Source organism: Sus scrofa, chromosome Y, assembly GCF_054392235.1.
Source record: "Sus scrofa isolate SSC_HxYL_T2T_F1_AM1 chromosome Y, Sscrofa_HxYL_maternal_Yorkshire_Landrace_v2.0, whole genome shotgun sequence".
In the NCBI taxonomy this organism is placed as follows: domain Eukaryota; kingdom Metazoa; phylum Chordata; class Mammalia; order Artiodactyla; family Suidae; genus Sus; species Sus scrofa.
The window spans coordinates 3351012-3372035 of NC_139402.1; the positions used below are offsets into that span (position 1 = coordinate 3351012).

General features: G+C 53.0%; 1 protein-coding gene across 40 annotated transcripts in view; it reads right to left on the reverse strand.

Annotated features, from left to right (window-relative positions):
* The window catches only part of LOC102159510 (polyprenol dehydrogenase), a 335615-nt gene that overhangs the window by 119171 nt on the left and 195420 nt on the right, over nt 1–21024 (reverse strand). The window contains exons 9-11 of one of the 40 annotated variants that reach the window (XR_014836145.1): nt 8970–9126; nt 7181–7337; nt 4911–6673 (exon numbers count right to left, since the gene is read on the reverse strand). The exons of 26 other annotated variants lie outside the window; for them this stretch is intronic. The gene's annotated coding sequence lies outside the window, so the exon portion shown is untranslated. Of the gene's footprint in view, nt 1–437; nt 2392–4910; nt 7496–8030; nt 9180–14566; nt 16240–21024 lie in introns of those variants that run through there. 13 more of the 40 variants (XR_014836153.1, XR_014836160.1, XR_014836161.1 and 10 more) reach the window with 13 other exon arrangements.

Here is a 21024-nt window from a genome sequence, read left to right on the forward strand (position 1 = left end):
CCACATGTTTCTCGTCCTTGTCAGGATTAGATGACGATCCACCTGCTGGGGCCCCTGGTCATGTGGGGACAGAGGACATGCAGGACCTCGGCAGACTATCACCAAAAGCCAGCCTGGCCCTTCCCCCTTCATGGACGTCCAGGCAGGTGAGGTGGACGTCCAGGTGCATCTACTTTGCGGTCTATTTCCCAGCATCCGGGCCACGGGAAGACCTCACAATATTGCTGTGGACAGACAGCTGCCTCCTCTCCCTCCCTCAGCCAGGGAGTCTCTCAAGGACCGCAGAGAACGTAGAACTCCTTCCGTCTTGTACCTGGTCGTGGAAAGGGACACCCCAACCCAAGCCCCCCGAGAGAGCCTTTCAGGAAGCTTTTCATCTCAACAGAAATGGGAGGCTCTCCCATCCACCTCTCAAATTCTTCTTCTTCTTCTTCTTCTTTTTTTTTATTGGAGTTAGATTTATTTTTTATTAAGGGATCGTTGATGTACAGAGTCGAGTCCATTTCTGCTGTACAGCATAGAGCACTTACAGGTTCTCAAATTAAGGGAAATCAGTCAAAGAGAAAGATAAAAAAAAAAAAAACCCATAGGTTATCGCTTCTGTGTGGGACCTAAAATGCGGCACAAATGAACCTGTCTACAGAACAGAAACAGACTCAGAGACACAGAGAACAGACTTGGGGTTGCCAAGGGGGAGGGGGAGGGAGGGGACGGACGGGGAGTTTGGGGTTCGTAGATGCAAACTAGGACATGGACAATGGATAAGCCATGAGGTCCTGCTGTCCAGCCCAGGGAACTCTATCCGGTCTCCTGGGATAGACCGTGATGGAAGAGAATACGAGAAAAAGAATGTATGTACATGTGTGACAGGGTCACTCTGCTGTGCAGCAGAAACTGACAGAACACTGTAAATCAACTATACTTTAATGTAAAAAATATAAATTAAAAACTATGGCACAGACGAACCTCTCTGCAAAACAGAAACAGACTCGCAGACACAGAGCACAGACGTGTGGTTGCCAAGGGGGAGGGGGAGGGAGTGGGATGGACGGGGAGTTTGGGGCTCGTAGATGCAAACCCTGACACTGAGAATGGATAAGCAGTGAGGTCTATGATTCCTTTTTATCCACGTGTTGGTGTGGCTCTTCTCTTCTGCTGCCAACACGGGGCACGCCAAGCTTCCTACGGCAGCCACACTGTGTCAGGTTCACTCAGGATCAAGCAGTCACCCCAGGGAAAGGCGGTCAGTATCCATCAGCCACACAGTTTGGCTGCTGGGGACAGTTCATGGGCTGAGAGATGGCAGTGCCCATGTTGCCAAGCCCCCAAGAATATAAGGCGGGGCACGAAGGCGGGACACGGATCTGGTGCAGCAAGAGAAGGCTGAGGAGGTGAACATGAGCCTCGGGCCACTCTCGGGAAGACGTCATGGCTCGTGATGGCGAAGCCGCTGTCCTTGGCAGAGGCGCATGACACATCCAGCTCCAAGGCACCTGTCTAGCGGTTTTCTCCACAGACGTCTGTACAAACCTCTCCATGGGCAAGAAAAGTCACAGGAGAAGTGAGAAAAGCTCCTTCCCCCTCTGTGCAAAGGAATAATAAAAATCTGTGCCCAGGGAACCCAAGGAGGATCCATACCAGAAAAGGGCGGCATTGCCCACAGGGGAGCAGGCGCGACAGGTGTGGGATTAGCTGAGTCCTTTAAAGGAACAAACATAGCATCGGAGCTCCTATTCATTACCTGAAGCTGCTATCAGAACACTTCGTGTTGTGGCTCAGCGGGTAAAAGACCCGAAGGGTCTCCATGAGGATGCAGGTTCGATCCCTGGCCTCGCTCCATGGGTTAAGGATCTGGTGTGGCTGTGAGCTGTGGGGTAGGTCACAGACTGGGCTCGGATCCCACGTTGCTGTGGCTGTGCCGTAGGCTGGCAGCTGCAGCTCCTGTGCAGCCCCTAGCCTGGAACCTTCCACATGCTGCAGGTGGGGCCCTAAAAAGTAAAATCTCAGGCTAAATAAAACACGGGCATGTTTCTCCATATCTTCTTCCAGTGTGATTTCTGCCTCATTTACCGCTCCCTCCTCCTCACCCATCCGGGGGACGAGACTTGGGGGTTCTCCCATCCTGTTCACTTTCTGGAGCTTTCGTCTCATTTCTGTGAACGTCCCCCTCGCTGTCTGGGGAGGCTCCACCCCCTGGTCCCCCTGGGTCCTGAGAACCCTGGGCGTCTCATGGGAGGACCTCACTGTGGCCGTGCATTGCTTCTCCTCCCCGAGGGGGTAAAGCTTCAAGGCCCCCACCCCTGCGGGGAATCCGGGCATCTTCCAGGAGAACCCCCGCTCCAGGCCCAGGCGTCTAGGTCCGGGAAGGAGACAGGTGCAGGCGTCTAGGTCCTGGAAGGAGACAGGTGCGTGAGCAGAGGCGAGCGGCCACCCCGGGCGGGCACGTGGGCGCTGACGTGCTGGGACGTGATGCCCTGCTCCTGCCGCCCATGGAGGCTCTGGCGTCCCCAGCTCTCCGCCCTGACCTCCTTCTCTGCCTCCGTCCCCAAGCAGGATCTCTGTGGGGTGACGATGGACAGAGCCATGCAGGTGGACGCGCCCCCTCCTTCCTCTCTGGCAACCCAACATTTCTCTGCCTGGCCTTCCCTCACAGCCGCACCCCCGCCATTCCCTGACGCCTCCACACCTGGGTGCTTGAGGACAAGGCGTTAAATGCCAGGCGGATCCTATAGAGAAAGTGATGGTGTCGCCTCCTTACAGGGTCTGCCCACACCTGGACCAGGAAGCCCAGGATTTATGAGTTCATGACGCGTGGCTTTATGACCAGCAGCCCGTCCACTGCGCTGGGGGCCGGGAAGCTGTGGTTGGGCGGGGGTGAGTTCCGGGCGCAGCTGTCCCCTCAAAGGCAGGAGACACGTTATACCGGTTCCCCCGCCTCCTCGGCCTCCATCCATCTGAGCCAGACGGGGTCCATGTCTGCAGGAGACACCGGTCCTGCCTGAGCATCCTGCCGACTCGCCACCAGCCTGGCAACGTGGAGCTGCTGAGCACCGATTCAGGACATGGCCCTGCCACGCAAGACCAACCATGAAGCAGGCGCGGGTGTGCGTCACAACCCTGCTTGCCTACAACTCCTGGAAAAGGGGTGTTCCTAGAAAGCAGACTCGCCTCTCCATCGAAGCACAGATCCAGATCCACCTGCTGCAGGAAGACATGATTTTCCCACAACTTGGGGCACCGTCTTCCCCACTCCGTCCCCCAGCCCGGCATCTCCTTGAAAGCAGAAAGAATCAGAGTTCCTGTCGTGGCTCCGTGGGTTAAGAACCCAACATAGTGTCCGTGAGGATGCGGGTTCGATCCCTGGCCTCGCTCAATGGGTTAAGGATCCAGCATGGCCATGAACTGTGCTGTAGGTCACAGATACGGCTTGGATCTGGTATTGCTGTGGCTGTGGTGTAGACCAGCAGCTGCAGCTCGGGTTCAAACCCTAGCCTGGGAACTTCCATATTCTGTGGGTAGGACCGTAAAAAGAAAAGAAAAGAAAAAGAAAAAAGAATCAACCATACTTCAATAAAATTTTTAAAAAAGGGAAAAAGGGGGAATCACCCACGTGTCTTTTGACAGGAGACGAGTGCTATTGTAATGCACTTTCCGGTTTCGGTGTTTCTGATGCTTTGACCTCATGGGGTTCTTGCTGACTTCCTAGGGGTGGCCCCGTTCCTAGAGAGAGCCAAGGACTCACCTTTCAAATGCCCACTGACCCAGGCAGAGCCCCTCATCTCCTCTGTGGGGCTCCCCTAGTCTGGGCCACCGTGCACCTTCCCTCGTCCCCCTGCCCCAGGGCCAGGTGCCAGCAACTAGAACAGCCCTGCACCTCAGGACCGGCTGGATATGTCACACCAGCCCCCCGTAAGCCTGCTCCCCTGCCTCACCTGTTCCCTCCTGCAGAAACTGCAGTACAGGTGCTTGTCTTGTTCCCCTTCCACCTGCCTCCTGACCCACCCCGGAGCTGCCCCGTGTAACCCTGCATGGCGTGGCATGTCCCCTCCTCTTAGAAATGGTGAGTCACCAGCTGTCTCTTTTTTCTCCTGTTCTTGTAGAGGTAAAACCGATGAATAAAAATTGCATCGCTTTCAAAGGAATACTACTCAGCCATAAAAAAGAACGAAATCATGCCATGTGCAGCCACAGGGATGCAACGAGAAATTCTCAACTTCAGCGAAGTGAGTGAAGCAAGAGAAAGACAAACACCATATGAGACCACTTCTATGTGGAATCTAAAATGTGGCACAGATGATTCTACCTACAGAACAGAAACAGACTCACAGACGTGGAAGACAGCCGTGTGGTTGCCAAGGGGGAAGGGGAGGGATGGATGGGGAGTTTGGGGTTCGTAGACTCAAACCATGACACTGAGAATGGGTAAGCTGTGGGGTCCTACTGTCCAGCGCAGGGAACTCTAGCCAGTCTCCTGGGATAGACCAGGATGGAAGAGTCTATAAGAAAGGAAATGTATACATATGCATGACTGGGTCACTGTACTGTGCCACAGAAATGGGCACAACCCTGTAAATCAACTATATTTTAATTTAAACAATGGTGAGGCTTGGGCTGGCATATGCCCACTGAGGAATATGGAATAGCCAGTTCGCAGGGACCTGCTGTCTGGCACAGGGAGCACGACCCGTCTTCTGGGCTAACCCAGACGAGGCTGGGTGCGTGTTTCTGTGTGCATACCTGAATCATCTGCATTGACACCACAGGACACCTCTGCTATATGTCCATCTAAAACCCATGGTTAAGACGGCAAATCCTACGCTAGGTTAGTTTACCGCCGTGGAACCAGTAATAATAAAAAGAACGCCACGTAACCGCCATCCGCAGGTTATACGTCAGAAGAAGGTACTCACACCTGGAGTAATAGCTGCTTCCATCTCAGGCCTGGGATTGCTTCTTGCATCGACTGGGTATCTGGCCGGCCGTCACGTCGCGAAGCCAGAGCCTCGGCACCCACAGGGTGGCGCGTGCATCCAAAGCATCTTGTGGAAAGGCATGGGAGGGGCTGTCCTTGGCACCCTAGTGCAGGACCGCCTTCCAAGCACGTGCAGGAGGGATTGCATCCTCGAAGCTGCTGGCAGGGTGGTTCTGAGGACACGGGACATCCGTCTGTTGAGTTTTCCGGTGCGTAGGCGGAGTCTGTGCGGGAGGACTGTCAGAGCTGCCCTCATTTCATCACACTAAGCAGCCGTGCACCAAAGGACCATGGCATCTCAGTGATGTGCCGGGCATGGTACGCCTGTGGCCGCCCACAGCAGCGCAACGGGGCGGGTACCACCAGCTCCGTTTTAGGAGCAGCGGGTTTGTGCCTGAACATCTGTGTCCAACGGATCCACTGAGCTGCGTCGCCGGGCTCTGGGGAGAATGAAATCCACATCCGAGTCTCAACCAGGAACCAGAGGTCCCTTTTCCTCGAGCACTTTGCTCAAGGTGACTCTGTGCCCTCGGAGCTGCCTGGTGGCTTTAGGCAGTGAGCTCTGGACGCACCCGTTCAGGGGAGAGGGGACGGTGACACAGAGCTCAGGCAGCAGAAGCCCCAGGAAGCAGATCGAGCAGCCCGAAATCAAAATCAGATGCACGGCTGATTTCTGGCGGCTTTCTGCTCTTCCAGCCCCTGCCTGGACTGAACAGGGTGAACGGCAGTGCCCCCCACGATGGGGGCTCTGCACGCAGAACAGGATGAAACAGTTCTACTCCCAGCGCTCCAGCTCACAGACACTGCAGCCCTTTCCTCCTGGGGTCCTTTCCCGGCTTATCCTCCCGGACGGTGGAAATCTGAGCAAGCCGCCCGCCGCTTCGAGTCTACATCTGCCGGCTCCAGTGGTGGCTGTGACGATGGCAATAAATGACAGTGCAGATGGTGAAGGCAGACGAGAGATGTGGAGGCTCAACTGTCTGTGTGCTTCTCACGGACCTAAGAGTTCTGCATCCTTTATTTTCATTTTCTTTTAATTTTACAGAAGTGTGTCACTAAAAAAGACCAAGCTGGACCGCTCCATCTATGCTGTCTAAGGGTACCCTGCTCCCAGCATGCATGCTTCTCCAACTCTGATCTTTTTGCTTTTTTTTCTACCATCTGGCACTTTATCTGTGTTATTATTATGGCAGAATAAGATGTAAGAATTAGGCGTTTTGGATATTACCCCCCACCAGTCATAAGCAACATGAGGCAGGGGTGGAGGGCGCTGTCTCATTTATAGATGTTATCTTAGATGCTCGATGAACCCCTGAAGACTTGAATCTTCCAGAAACTCCTCTGAGTCAGTCAAGTTATAGTTCCCGTTTCCCAGATAAGAAAAGGGGGTGGTTTCCATAGCGACTGCACCAACTGACATTCCCACCAAGAGTGCAGGAGGGGTCCCTTCTCTCCACACCCCCTCCAGCATTTGTTATCTGTAGACTCATGAATGATGGCCATTCTGACTGGTGTGAGGTGGTACCTCATGGTAGTTTTGATGTGCACTTCTCTAACGATGAGTGATGCTGAGTGGTTTTTTGTTTTTTCATGTGCCTACTGGCCATCCGTACATCTTCTTTGGAGAAATGAGTATTTAGGTCTTCTGCCCATTTTTTGATGCCATTTGCAGCAACATGGGTGCAACGAGAGATTCTCGTACTACGTGCAGTGAGCCAGAGAGAGAAGGACACATACCAGAGGATATCACTTCTATGTGGAAGCTAAACTATGGCACCAATGAACCTGTCTACAGAGCAGACACAGACTCACAGAGAGAACAGATGTGTGGTTGCCGAGGCGGCCGGGGAGGGAGTGGGATGGACGGGGAGTTTGGGGTCCGTAGGTGCAAACTGTGACACTGAGAATGGATCAGACATGAGGTCCTGCTGTCCCGCACAGGGAACTCTGTCCAGTCTCTTGGGAGAGACCAGGATGGAAGAGAGAGTATGAGAAAGGGAATGTGTATAGATGTATGACTGGGGCACTTGGCTGTACCACAGACATTGGCCCAAGACTGTACATTGAGTATATTTTAACAAAGAGAGAGAGAGAGAAGAAAAGCAGACGGGCACTTGGGAAGCATGAGCATCCCCAAGTCTGTTGTTCTGGCTCCTTCCTCAGTCTCTCTCCTCCTCTGGATTTGGGTCAGGGTGTAGGACTACTTACGTGCTTCTTAAGGTTTTTGCAATTAAGCTCAAAGAAATGGATCCAGGGGTCCAGGGATGCTCCGTGCATTCCTCATTCAGATCTGCAGAAGCTTGGCTCCATGAAGCACACGTTTTGCAGTGACACGGGCACACAATTTCCTTGGGAGTGTTCAGTTCTGTAACACGGACTTCAATTATAGATATTTATAGAGAAGAAAGAAAGAAAAGGGAATGAGAAAGAAAAAGGTGGGATGGGGGCGTTTCTGCCTTGGCACCGTGGGTTAAGAACCCGACGGCAGAGGCTGGAATAGCTGCAGAGGTGTGGGTTCGATCCCTGGCCCGGAGCTGGGGGTTCAAGGATCTAGGGTTGCTGCAGCTGCTGCTCAGATTCAGTCCCTGGCATAGGAACTTCTATATGATGCAGGTGCGGCCAAGAAAAAAAAAAAAAAAAAAAGACAGAAAGAAATGGAAAAAGAAAGAAAAAAAGTTGTGCTAAGAGGTAAGGTAAGAATTGGAACTCCAACCCTCTTTACCTGTTTCCTTGATTTTTTATTTTTGCCTCTGGTGCTTGTAGGGTAGGATATTCGGTGCTGATGGAGGCTTGGGGCTAAGACACCCTCCAGGCACATTTCAGGGTTACCTCTTTGTTACGAGGGACTATCTCTTTTTCTTGTTGTTGTTTTGTCTTTGTTTTTAAACGGCCACACTTGTGGCATATGGAGGTTCCCAGGCTAGGGGTGGAATCGGAGCTGCAGCTGCCAGTCTACACCACAGCAACGTGGGATCTGAGCTGTGTCTGTGACCTACATCACAGCTCACGGCCACTGTGGATCCTTAACCCACTAGGCAAGGCCAGGGATCGAACCTACATCCTCATGGCTGCTAGTCAAGTTCTTAACCTTCTGAGCCACAACGGGAACTCCCACGAGGGACTATCTTAAAACAGGAAGCGGAAGAGGCCGTGAGACAGCTAAGCAGATGTGCTCTGCTGCGATTCAGACAAGGGGGAGACTAGAAGCCACGTTTCTGCTGCAACCTGGAGTTTCCCTTTCTAGGCAAAAAAATGAGCCGCCAGGAAGCATCTGAAAAGACGTTCAACCATCTCAGTCGCCGGGACATGCGAAGAAACCCACAGGGAGACTCACCCTCAGCACAGCTGTGTCCTAAAGGACAGGCCATCATGGGTGCTGGGGCGAATTCACAGAAACGGGAATTTTCGGACATTGCTGGTAGACACGAAAACTGGCACTGCCACGTGGGGAAATACATTGCTGGGGCTTCGACAGGAAAAGGAAGACTCACCCGGTGACTCGGCCACGGCACTCTTCGGCACTGACCCCAAGGAACACAACACCGGTGCTGTTTAAACAGCACCTCGGATGCGTATTTTCCCAGTGGCGTTTGTCCCAAGAGCCGAAAACTTGGAAACACACCAAGCATCCAGCCTGGGAAGGGAGGATAAACAGAACGGGGTCCCGTCGTGCAAGGGAATATTATCCAGCCATCAAAGCAGACCAAGCGCAGATACAGGCTTTGTTGCACATAAATCTTGAAAACACTGAGCTAAGTGAAAGGAACCAGCTACAAAGGGCCAGGCGGTGTAGGGCTCCATGCACACGAAATGCCAAGGGCGGGCTGCGTATATCTGTCCGTCCCAACCTAATTTTCTCCCCACCCCATTTCCCCTTTGGTAACCATAAGTTTGTTCTCTGTGTCTGTGACTCTGTTTCTGTGTCATTGATCAGTTCACTTGTATCATTTTTTTTAGCTTCCACATATAAGTGTTACCATCTCTTTGTCTGACGTACCTCACTTAGTAGGAGAATCTCTAGGTCCGCTCCTGTTGCTGCCAATGGCATGATTTCATTCTTTTTCATGGCTGAGTAGTATTCCATTGTGCCTACGGACCACACCTTCCTTATCTATTCCTCGGTCGATGGACATTTAGGTCGTTGAATCTGCCATCTGACAAAACCATCAGCCATCACCTGGTTACATCACGGAGCTGGTTCCCCCCTCTTGTACACAATAGAGAAACGGGGAAAGGAGGGGAAAATGGCTTTTCTGGACTCCTGACTTGATCGCGTCATTTGCTTATTCAAAAACAAGTTGCCTTCTCTCCATTTTCTGCAGGATGATTTCGATGACTTGGCCCAACAGCCAATCTGACATCCATCTTCTCTGCAAGTTGAACTTCAGGGGCTCCGACAAATGAATCATTACTTTGTTCAACCCAATCAAGACCCCAGGCGTAGCTGGGGTCCACTTTCACCGTAAGCAACCCCCTCAAGTCCATGTGGCTGCTCAGCATCAGAGCCGGGGTTTCGACCTGGGTTTGACTCCTAACCTGGGCTTCTTCCTGGTTGAGGTCCTGACCTGGACACCAACAGGAACCTGCCCACAACCAGAAGCCTCTCTGACTCCTCCAATGTTCCTTACACACATATACGTACACACACACACACACACACACACACACACACACACTTCCGAGGGTGTCTTCAATAAATGACCACAGAATGGGATGCTAAAGACCACAGGCATCCACCCTCCCCCATCCTGGGGACCAGACGTCTGAGGTCAAGGGGTCCCAGGGCCAGGATCCTTCCTGAGGCTCCAGGGGAGGGTCCTTCCCACCTCTTCCAGCTTCTGGGGCTCCAGGTGGCCCTGGGCTGGTGGCCGCCTCCCTCCCGGCTCTGCCTCCATCTTCATGTGGCTTCTGCTGTGTGTCTGGGTCTCCGCTTCTGTCTCTTAGGAGGACACTGTCCTTGGAGGGAGGGCCCCCCTCATCCAGGAGGACCTCCTCTCAGACCCCTCACTTCATCACACCTGCAAAGACCCTGTTTGCAGGTAAGGTCCCATTCCTGGGTACAACCACTTAGAAGATGGGATTTCTCTCTCCTTTTAGGGGATACAACTCAAATTACTACCATACACATAACACATGTATGTACACTGTATCTGCATACACACACACACACACACGCACACACACACACACAATACATGTATAGAATAAATAAGTATATATATATATATTTCATACTTTTTTTGCTATAAACATTTTTGAGCACATTTTGTACGAACGACTTTCAATAAGAATTAATTGGGTGTCTGGATCTTTACATTTGAACTCTGTGTCACTATGTGTGAGCATTATAAATAAAATGATAAACTGCTTTCGTTGCAGGAAACATCATTCTACACTTACAGAAACGGAATTAAGCCCTGGCTAATTTTAGTCTTGCTATTTCATTTCCACACTGTGGAGGACATAAGATTTTTTCAGGTCTCAGGTATCTGTCACTCTCTCTTCTCCCATGCAACCTAATTTTTTTTTTTAAATCCTGGGGCACACTTAGAAAAGCTCAACAGTTAATTTTAGGTGTCACAGGCTACAGGGTGGCACCAAGTTTTTCTCTTTTCTACTCCTAGTCTAGATGTGGCTGCAATGGCTTTTGTATTCTGGCCACACTTGTAGCACGAGGAAGCTTGATGGAGGGATTGAACCTGTGCCATGGCAGCAACCCGAGCTGCTGCCGTCACAATGCCTCATCCATAACCTGCTGTGCCACATGAGGACTCCAGGGTTCTTAAGATGAGGTGAACATTTAAATCAGGAACATTTAAATTACGTAAATCGGGTTAAGTAAAGTAGACGGCCTCCCCCATGTGGGTGGGCCACATCTAATCAGTTGAAGGGCCCAGGAACAAAAGACTGCAGTTCCCTTGAGAAGGAGGAATTCCCACTCCAGACAGTCTTCAGACTCAAACTACAGCATTTACTCTGTGCTGGGTCTCAGCCTGCTGGTCTAACCTAAACATTTTGGACTGGCCGGCGCCTTCAATCATGTCTGTCAAATTCTCTCTCTCTCTCTCTTTTTTTTTTTTTTTTTTGCTTTTTTAGGGCCACACCTGCAGCAGATGGAAGTTCCCAGGCTAGGAGTCAAATCAGAGCTGCAGCTGCTGGCCTACAGCACAGCCCTAGGAACACAAGATCTGAGCCACATCTGCGATCTACACCACAGCTCATGGAAATGCTGGATCCTTAACCCACAGAGTGAGGCCAGGGATCGAACCCACATCCTCATCGATACTAGTCAGGTTCAGTCCCCCTGAGCCACAGTGGGAACTCCTCAAATTCATAAAATTATCTATCTAATCATCTATCAATCACCTATCATCTCTCAATCTCTCTCTATTCATTTATCCATCACGTATCTATCATCTCAATATTTATCTAATCTGTCAATCACCTAGCTTCCCGCAATATCTATTTATCCTATCACCTATCTTATCTACCTATGTAACTATCATCTATGTAACTATGTATCTATCTCTATCTACCATCTAATTTATTTATGCATCTATCATCTATCTATCAATCTATCTGTCTATCTATCTGATCTCGTGTTGGTTCTCTTTCTCTGGAGAACCCTGACTGATACAGAAAATGACAGTAAAATACCCTGGGGTGGATGGACAAAGCTGTGTCCAGTCAGAGGCCATGAGCGCTGGGCTCGGCTGCACTGACCAGTTCCCCACAGCCCTTAGGAATCACGGTGGGGCCTCTGCCAGGTCCTCCAGGTGGTGTTCCCTGAGCTTCCCTGCGGAGCAGAGATGGTGCCTGGACTGGTCTGTCCATCAAGGTTCTGCCTCTCCTGTTTCTCTGTTATTCTTACCCATATGCATCAGCCTTCCCTGCCTTTCCCTCCCTGGCCTGGAGCCTCGGCGGGGGTGGGGGGGGGCTGGGGGGTGAGGAAGGGGCTGCGAGAGGGTGAGAGGGTTCAGGGGAAAGCAGAGCTGGCAGCAGGACAGAAACTAATAGATTATGTGACCATCTCAGGACCTGCTGCCAGACGTCCCTCCAGGCATCAGGTGTCCTGCTTCTGAAGAGCAACGGAGCGAAATCCACATCCATTGACTCCAAACTCATTCATCTCCCCGAGGGGGAGGGGGTCACGCAGATGTCCCACTGCCCCCAAATCGCTCCTTCCCTGCCTCCCAGGGGCATCGAAGCTTCCCGGAATGATGCATTACTGCTTCTGCACTTTAATTCTGGGAAAAATGAAAATGACCACGCGCCATGTGGAGCTGGTGCCTGTGGACAGAAAGAGCTCAGGAAAATCCAGAGGCTCCCAGGTGTAAACGTAAACCAACCACACATCAATAAACAAACAGACCAAAAAAAAATCCAAAGGTAGAGGCATGTTTTGTTCTGACAGGCTCTCCCTCTGAACGGGAGCTGGAAGATGAGTTTTGCCTCCATGGTCAAGGGCGCTTTCCTGCACGTCCCCGCGGTGGTTTCACGGGTCATCCCCAGTCATCCCCAAAGGGCTCCTCATCTTCTTCTCACAGATGCACCTGCCGCACATAGCATTTCCGGGCTACACCTTGAATCTGAGCTGCGGCAAAACGGCAGCAAAACTGGATCCAAGCCTCATCCGCGACCTACACACTGCAGCTTGCAGCAACGGCGGATCCTTCACCCACTGAGCGAGGCCAGGGATTGAACCCTCCTCCTCGTGGATAAAACGTTGGGTCCTTAACCTGCTGAGCCACAACGGGAGCTCCCGACCTCCGCATTCTGATCTACTTCTCCCCTTTGAGCCCGTTCCAGTCATTGTTCTACGGGGGTCCCAGGACCCAGGAGGACACACAGTGTCTTTGCCCCAGCTCCGCTGAGCAGAGAGTTTACTCGTTACACCTGCAGCTCGCAGAGACGGGAACCGCGTCAAGACGCCACTGGCACTGCTTTCGGTCAGTCTGGGTCCTGGAATCTTCCCACCGGTCACCTGGGGACAGGCTCTGAGAGCGAGCCTATAGGTCTGCCTGCTGCTGGCGGATGCGCCTGAGAACACCCGGGAGGGGCGGAGGCGGAGGAAAGCGCGAGGGCGGGGCCGAGCGTGGTCGCGACAGACACCCCCAGGCTCCTGGGGGAGCTCCGGCTGCAGCAGGCGGGGACCCACATCCACACCGCAGGCCCAAGTGAGGCGCAAGCCGGGTGCGCCCCCCTGCACGCTCTGCCCTGCGTCTGCAGGGACAACGCTGCCAGCAATGGGTACCCCGAGTTCACGCGAAGGGACTGCGGGTGGGGGCAGAGCAGCACCCCACCCGCAAAAGGGCACATCTGCAAACTCTGGTCCGAGGGCCACCTCCCCACCCCGCCCCCGCATGCTTTGTGAATCAAATTTTACTGGTACACAGCCGAGTCCCCGCTGCTTTCCTGAAACCCCTGAAACGGACATCCCTCGGCTGCAAAGCCTAAAATATTGACAATCGGCCCCTTTACAGAAAACAAACTTACGGTACCCACGGGGAAAGGGGGAGGCAAGAATTAGGAGGTTGAGATTAACAGATACACACACCATCGCATGTAAAACAGATAATCCACAAGGATCGGCTGTCCCGCACCGGAAACTCAACTCAATACTCTAAGAACCTATCCGGGAAAAGAATCTGAAAAAGAATACATATATATATATATATACATATGTATCACCGCGTCACTTTGCTGTACACCTGAAACTAACTCATTGTTAGCCAACTAGAGTTTAATAATAATAATATAATTAAAAAGATCATCAATGTTTGAGGTCCTTTTGGAAAAAGACGCTGAGAAGTTCAATGCCATCGCACGCTTTGATTTCATTTTATCACTGCCGTGGACGGCATCCCTCGTGAACGGTTACCATTTAAATAAAAATGAAGAGATGATATAAGCTCTGTGGGAAGTGGTTGCATAGGACTGTGTGCGAAACACCCCCACTCACTGCAGTTCTATTTCCTCTGTAACATGGGTACAATCAAACCTTTTGCAGGAGTTCCCATTGTGGCTCAGTGGAAACGAATCTGACTCACATCCATAAGGATGCAGGTTCGATCCCTGGCCTCGCTCAGTGAGTCGAGGATCCTGCGTAGCCGTGGCTGGGGAGGAGGCTGGTAGCTGGCACACTGATTCGACCCTTGGCCTGGGAACTTTCATATGCCACAGGTGCAGCCCTCACAAGAAAAAAAAAATTTTTTTTTTTTGGTCTTTTTGCTATTTCTTGGGCCGCTCCCGTGGCATATGGAGGTTCCCAGGCTAGGGGTCGAATCGGAGCTGTAGCTGCCAGCCTACACCACAGCCACAGCAGTGCGGGATCCGAGCCGCGTCTGCAACCTACACCACAGCTCATGGCAACGCCGGATCCTTAACCCACTGAGCAAGGGCAGGGATCGAACCTGCAACCTCATGGTTCCTGGTCAGATTCGTTAACCACTGCGCCATGACAGGAACTCCAAAAAAAATTTTTTTTTAATTAAACCTTTCTCATCAGATGCTTATGTGTATGAAGCAGGCATGTTTATGTAAAAGTTCAACCACGATTGCACATGCGCGTGGGCACACACTGGAGGGAGGCTCTTTTTTTTCTTTCTTTCTTTTTTTTTTTTTTTTTTTTTTTTGAGCTGCGTTAAAGCTTCTCCACATTTACAAAATACAACATAAACGGCCAGCGCAGCCTTCCCGCCCATCATCCAGGAAACATACTTCCCCAAAGGGCCCAGAGGATGAGGGGACCAATGACACTCGTCATTTCTGAACACGCAGACACCTGATACCTAGCTCTCCCGGCTCACGGCAACACTGGATCCTTAACCCACTGAGCGAGGCCAGGGATCAAACCTGCATTCTTATTTTCAATGCCAAGGTTTAGTTCGGAGCTGGGAAGTGGAGAAAACAAAATATTTTTCTTCTGAGGAGTAAACTAGAATTAGGGACATGCACGTGCCTGGTGAGTTCCCCCAAAATGGAACTCAGGGTGACAAAGTGGGGACACTCAGTGCCACCTGCTGGCAGGGAACACACATGGGTTTTACGTGGCAGAGCAGGGCTGAACCCCGCGAGGGCAAAGACAGACGCCAAATAGAAAGAGCAGCACCCGAGAGAGTGGCTCCATCCCCCCACCACAATGTGCCTGAAGGCTTCACCCCAGGTTCACCGCAGACTGTATCCAGGGTGCTGGACGGTTCTCGGCTGCCCCATATGCCCAAGTGCCTGTATAGTGGCTTCTGCGTCTTCTCGTCACACACACGCTCCACCGCCCCCTGTCCCCTGCAAGGACCCCTGCACTTTGAGGTTTCAGGAAGACCCTTTGTGGAACGCCTTCACCTCTGACCCCAGGCGCCCAGCCCAGGCCCACCCGGTGTTTGTGGCCGGCCACCCAGGGCATCACAGGTTGGGTCCAAACCCCACTCTCTCTCCTTGCCAGCTGTGCTCCCCGCGTTCTGCCCGCACGGCTCACCGAGCGGACTTCGGAGCTGTCTCCATGTGCACATGGATGCTCGCCCTTCCCTCTCCAGCCCCTCTTCCCCCTTCCGTGCTCTCCCTCGAGCTCCCGGACTCAGGGTCCAAGTCCAAGTCCTCTTTGCAGTTCTGCTTCGCCCACCTCCACGCACGCCCAGGCACACAGGCGTGCACACACAAGGACAGGAACGTACACATGCCTGCATATACGTGTGCAAGGCATCCACACAGCCAGGCTCTCATTCGCACCTGCATGCAAACATGTGTGCACATAACGCACCTTGCGGTACACTGCACGAATGCACACGCACGCATGCAGCACCCGCCTGCACACATGCATTTGCTCATGCACACACAGTCATGCACACGTGCAAATAAATGCATCACGCACTGCCCACTGGCACACATGCATTTAGTCCCACACATGTTCACACTCACAGGAACATAAGTTCATCCACTCAATGCACAAGGCATTCATGCCCATGCCCCAACTTGAACTATGCACACATGTGTGCACGCACACACACATATGCCTATACACGTGGTGTACACACACAGTCTGAAGCACCTGGGGACGGCGGACACATAAAGCCCAGGTGTCTACACTGGGACTCCCTCAAAGTCACCACATTTACCATAAAATTCACCTTTTATCCCAACCAGCCCCTGCTTCCAACCTCCACTGTCTGGTGACTTTCGAGGGTGTGGCTTGGGGACATGCGTCTTCTTTCAAGTTCACCGGGAGCCTTGGGACCTGCCGACCTTCGGCCACGTCAGTGAGAGGTGGTGACCTGTGACCAGCCCCACAGGAGTCAAGAGGACGCCGGCCCCTTACCTTCTGCCCAAGGCGGTCGCCCACCCATCCACCCTGACGGTTCCTCGGCTACCTGCCCCCCCGCCCCCACCAAAATCCAGGACTCAGGGTAGCAAGTCACTCCTCCTATGTAGGGCTCACCTTCAGTCCTCCACCCCCTCTGCCCCCTCCCTGCTGTGGCCTTGGGTGCCAGGCAGTCGCGCCCCGTTGTCGCTGAGAAGGGCTGTGCTCTTCCATGTGGGGCTGCGACAAAAACCCACTGCCCCGGTGCTGGTGCCAGATGGTGCCATCAGCCACCAAACCCTCGAGCCTGCAACCAACACCTGCGTGTGAGGTGCCCCCAGCAGCTGGAAGGTGCCCACACAGGACCCTCAGTGACACCATCATCCCCCAGTGCCTGCTGGCTGTGGCCAGGAGCAGTGGCCTGGGAGGTCGGAGGTGGGCTCTGCACAGGGCACCAATGCTGTCTCTCCCCGAAGCACCTGTCGCGCCCTCTTCCTGCCCTCTCAGGCTCAGCCTGCCCACCCAGTCCCCGTTCTTCCCTAACCCAGTGAATACCCTTTACGGTGAATTCCTAGACCCGGGGTGGACAGAGAGAGTCCTTCAACCTGACCCGGTCATCTTCCTGGACTTGGGCTCGCGATGCTGCAGGGACACAGTCCCCTTTGCTTCCGGATTCGCCAAGCCAAGCCCTGCCCCGGGGCTTTGCCCAGCCTGTCCCCCCTCAGTGGAGCTCCTGTCCCCTGGGAATAGGCAGGACCGCCCCTCCCACCGGGGAGGGCTTGGCTTCAACGTCACCCCTTCTGTGACCCCTGTCAGCCTCTCCACCTGCTTCTGCTCCTAAGAAACCACGTCTCGCTCCTCCGGTCTCAGTGTCAGTGCTCGTGTCCCTGTCGAGGTTCCGATCCGCGTCTTCGTGGATTTACGTCTACCTGTGGTCTATTATCTACCTGCTATCCGTCATCTGTTACCTAACCAACCATCTGCCCACCTACCCATCTAACCTGTCAATCGTCTACCCACCTCTTCTTTATTATCTATCTAATCCAATCCTCTATCAATCTTCCACCAAGGGATCTCCATCTACCTCTCATCTCTCTCTCTGTGTCTGTGTCTCTATCCCTGGATCAATCTATCTGTCTGCCTATCTATTACCTATTATTCACCTATCATCTAACTACCTATTAATCACCTATCATCTATCTCTGTATCTCTTTATCTATCATCCGTGCTTCTATCATCTATTATTTATCTATAACCTGTTTGTCTGTGTGTCTGTCTATCTGTCTGTCTATGAACGACAGTGGTTAGAAATTGAGGAAGCCTCTGCCCCCTGTAGAGACTTGACAGTGTCTGGAGAAATTTCCGGCTGTCACAGCAGAGGAGGGGGCTCCTGGCCTGTGCTGGGTAGACACCAGGGACACGGCTCAGGCCCCCACAGAGCATGAGACACCCCCCCTTCAGGGTCCTCCGGCTGAGAAACGCAAGTGGAGAGGATGAAGGCGTCTTAAGAGATGGAATTCTGGCGCAGAAACAGCAGGCTGGGGCACATCCCCACTCCCCACCCCCCAACACAAAGCTCCAGGTTCTGGCACAGAATCACCTCTGAATCAGCCTCGGGGGCTCAAAAGCAGAGCGTAGCAACACTCAGCCTCCAGGGAAGCCATTGCTCCCGGGGAGGCCAGGACCAGTGTCACCTCGCATCCTTGCAGGACCTGATCTTTCATTAAAAATTTTATTTTTCTTTTCTTTTTTTTGGGGGGGGGGTGTGCTGCACCTGCAGCATATGGAGGTTCCCAGGCTAGGGGTCCAATCGGAGCTGCAGCTGCCAGCCTATACCACAGCCACAGCCACGCGGGATCCAAGCCACGTCCGCGACCTACACCGCAGCTCACGGCAACACCAGATCCCTCACCCACTGAGTGAGTTCACTGCCTACCATCTCTCTTTCATCTGTTATTATCTACCACCTGTCCATCTATCATCTATCTCTGTATCTCTTTATCGAATGATCTTCTATGTATCCATCGTCTATTATTTATCTATAACCTGTCTGTCTGTCTGTCAGGTTCTTAACCCGCTGAGCCACCACAGGAACTCCAAAAATCTACCATTTAAAAATCCATCTTGCAGGTGGCCTCAGATTGTAAGAAGCGTCTGCTCCCAGCACCGCAAGGGGAGAGGAAAGCGAGCTGTCTTAACTCCTCACTGGGGGCCCTCGTGCAGAAACCCAGGCTAAGGTGCTGTTCTGCACGGGCGCACATGGGTTCCACAGCTGCCCCTCCACGGCCTGCCCTTGCATCGCCTGGTAAGGACGGCATCTCCTTATTCTTTTCCTTTGTGCTCCAGTTTCTCCTTCACGCTGGCAAATGCACAGACCCACCATGACTTGCAGAATTTCCAAAGCACAGAGCTCCCGCTCTGCCCAGCACGTCGGCTCGGGCATCAATGACTAATGTGTGCTGCAGCCCAGCCGGGGGCGGGGGCGGGCGGGCGGGCGCTCCGAGGGCTTGGTGGCCGTGGCTCTGCCCTTGGCCAGGGCCTCCCCGCTCCCCGCCACGTCGGGCGCTTTAAAGTCAGAAGCACTCTCTCCTGGGCAGGAAACTAAATTAATTTCCAAGGGACCGGCAGAGATCAGGGTGAAGCTGCTCAGAAATGAATAGGAATTGCAAATGAACCACCGAGGGTGAGAACGGGGATGTGACCGCAGAGGGAGAGACAGAGACAGACAGAGACAGAGACAGAGACCGAAAGAGGGAGACACAGAGAGAGAGAGACAGAGAAAGAAACACCAAGAGTAGAGAGAGAGACAGAGAGACAAGGAGAGACAGGGACAAAAAGACACAGAGACAGACAGACAGAGACAGAGAGACAGAGACCAAAAGAGGGAGACACAGAGAGAGAGACAGAGAAACACCAAGAGTAGAGAGAGAGACAGAGAGACAAAGAGAGACAGGGACAAAAAGATACAGAGACAAAGACAGAGAGACACAGAGACAGAGAGAGAGAGGAAGAGAGAGAGAGTGGAGGGAAGGGAGAGAGCCTGCATCAAGGATTTTTTTTTTTTTTAAGAGTCATTCTTGGGCGTTCCCATTGTGGCTCAGCGGGTTATGAACCCAGCTAGTACCCATGAGGATGCAGGCTCAATCCCTGGCCTTGCTCAGTGGGTTAAGGACACGGCGTGGCCGCGAGCTATGCTGTAGGTTGGAGTCACGGCTCAGATCCCACGTTGCTGTGGCTGTGGTGTCAGCCGGCACCTGCAGCTCCGATTCGACCCCTTGCCTGGGGTCTGCCCATGAGCAGCAGATGCGGCCCTGAAAAGACCAAAATAAGTACATCAATAAAACAGGACACAAATCAACATCTCTGCAGAGAGAAAAGCAGACTCACAGACAGAGAGCCCAGATCTGCGGCTCTCCAGGGAAGGAGCCGATGGGGAGTCTGGGGTCAGCAGATGCTACTTGTATTCAGGAAGGACATATGACAAGGCCACTGAGGTTCACGGCGGAACGTGTGTGGCGTTAAGGCCGGTGCACCCCAGGCTGGGGGGGCTGGTCAGTGTGTAGTCAGAATCGAGGGTGAAGACAGACATAGAGCAGGCAGGTATCTGCAACGCAGAACCCCCAGCCCTTTGGGGAGACCTGTTCTCCCGGGGCGGTGGGGGGGGGCACCATTGCAACTCCCCATCTTCTCCAGGTCACCACGTGACCTGGTACAGCTGGTCCCCCGTCCACCACGAGTGTGTCACAGACGGCGACAAGCGCTCAGGGTCAAGTGCCCTGACCCCCGAGTGATACTGAATGGCTGCCCGGGACTGCTCCTGCCTCACTTCTGAGGTCCGCGTGGGTCTCGTGAGTGATGCTGCAACCGAGCAGGACCGCCAGCTCCTTGCCGGGACGGGACCCCGCACGGCGCCACGTCCCCCGCCTGCCTGCCGTCTGTAGACAGGCTTTCGCCTCCCAGGCTGTCCCCGAGCTCCGAGGGGCAGATTGAATCTGAAATGTGAGGAAGTGCAGAAGCGAAGGAAAGCCGTCAAGCCAGCCCCAGAGCCACCGTCTTGCCTTCGACGAAGTCGAGGACCTTCTGTTCTTCCTCGAGGGTGAGCGACGGAGGTCCAAGCCGTGGCCTGGAGGTGTTTTGCGGACACTGAAACCCCCGCCAGGCTGGAAGACGTTACCTGCGTGCTGCCCACCTGCACGGAGACCCGGGACCCACTGGAACCAGAAGGTGGGTGACACTGACTCCACCCCACCCACCATCAGAAGAAAGTCCATGAGCTGATCACCTGTATTTACTTATTTATCTATTTTTATTGTTTTTGCTTTTTAGGGCTGCACCTACGGCATATGGAGGTTTCCAGGCTAGGGGGCTAATCCGAGCTGTAGCCACCAGCCTACGCCACAGCCACAGCAATGCAGGATCCGAGCCGTGTCTGCGACCTACAGCACAGCTCACGGCAACACCAGATCCCGGACCCACTGAGCGAGGCCAGGGATCGAACCCGCATCTTCATCGATACTAGTCAGATTCATTTCACTCCCTGCTCTGTCTTTCAAAAACCTTTTCCTGAAAGAATGTATGTGTGTGTGTATATATGTATGTACGTATGACTGGGTCACTTTGCTGTACAGCAGAAATTGACAGAACACTGTAAACCAACTGTAAAAAAATTGAAACCTAAAAAAAGAAAATATAAAATAGTTCAATAAATAAAAACCTTTCCCTGAAAGCCATGGGGAAGTTCGGGTCTTTTGAGCACGAG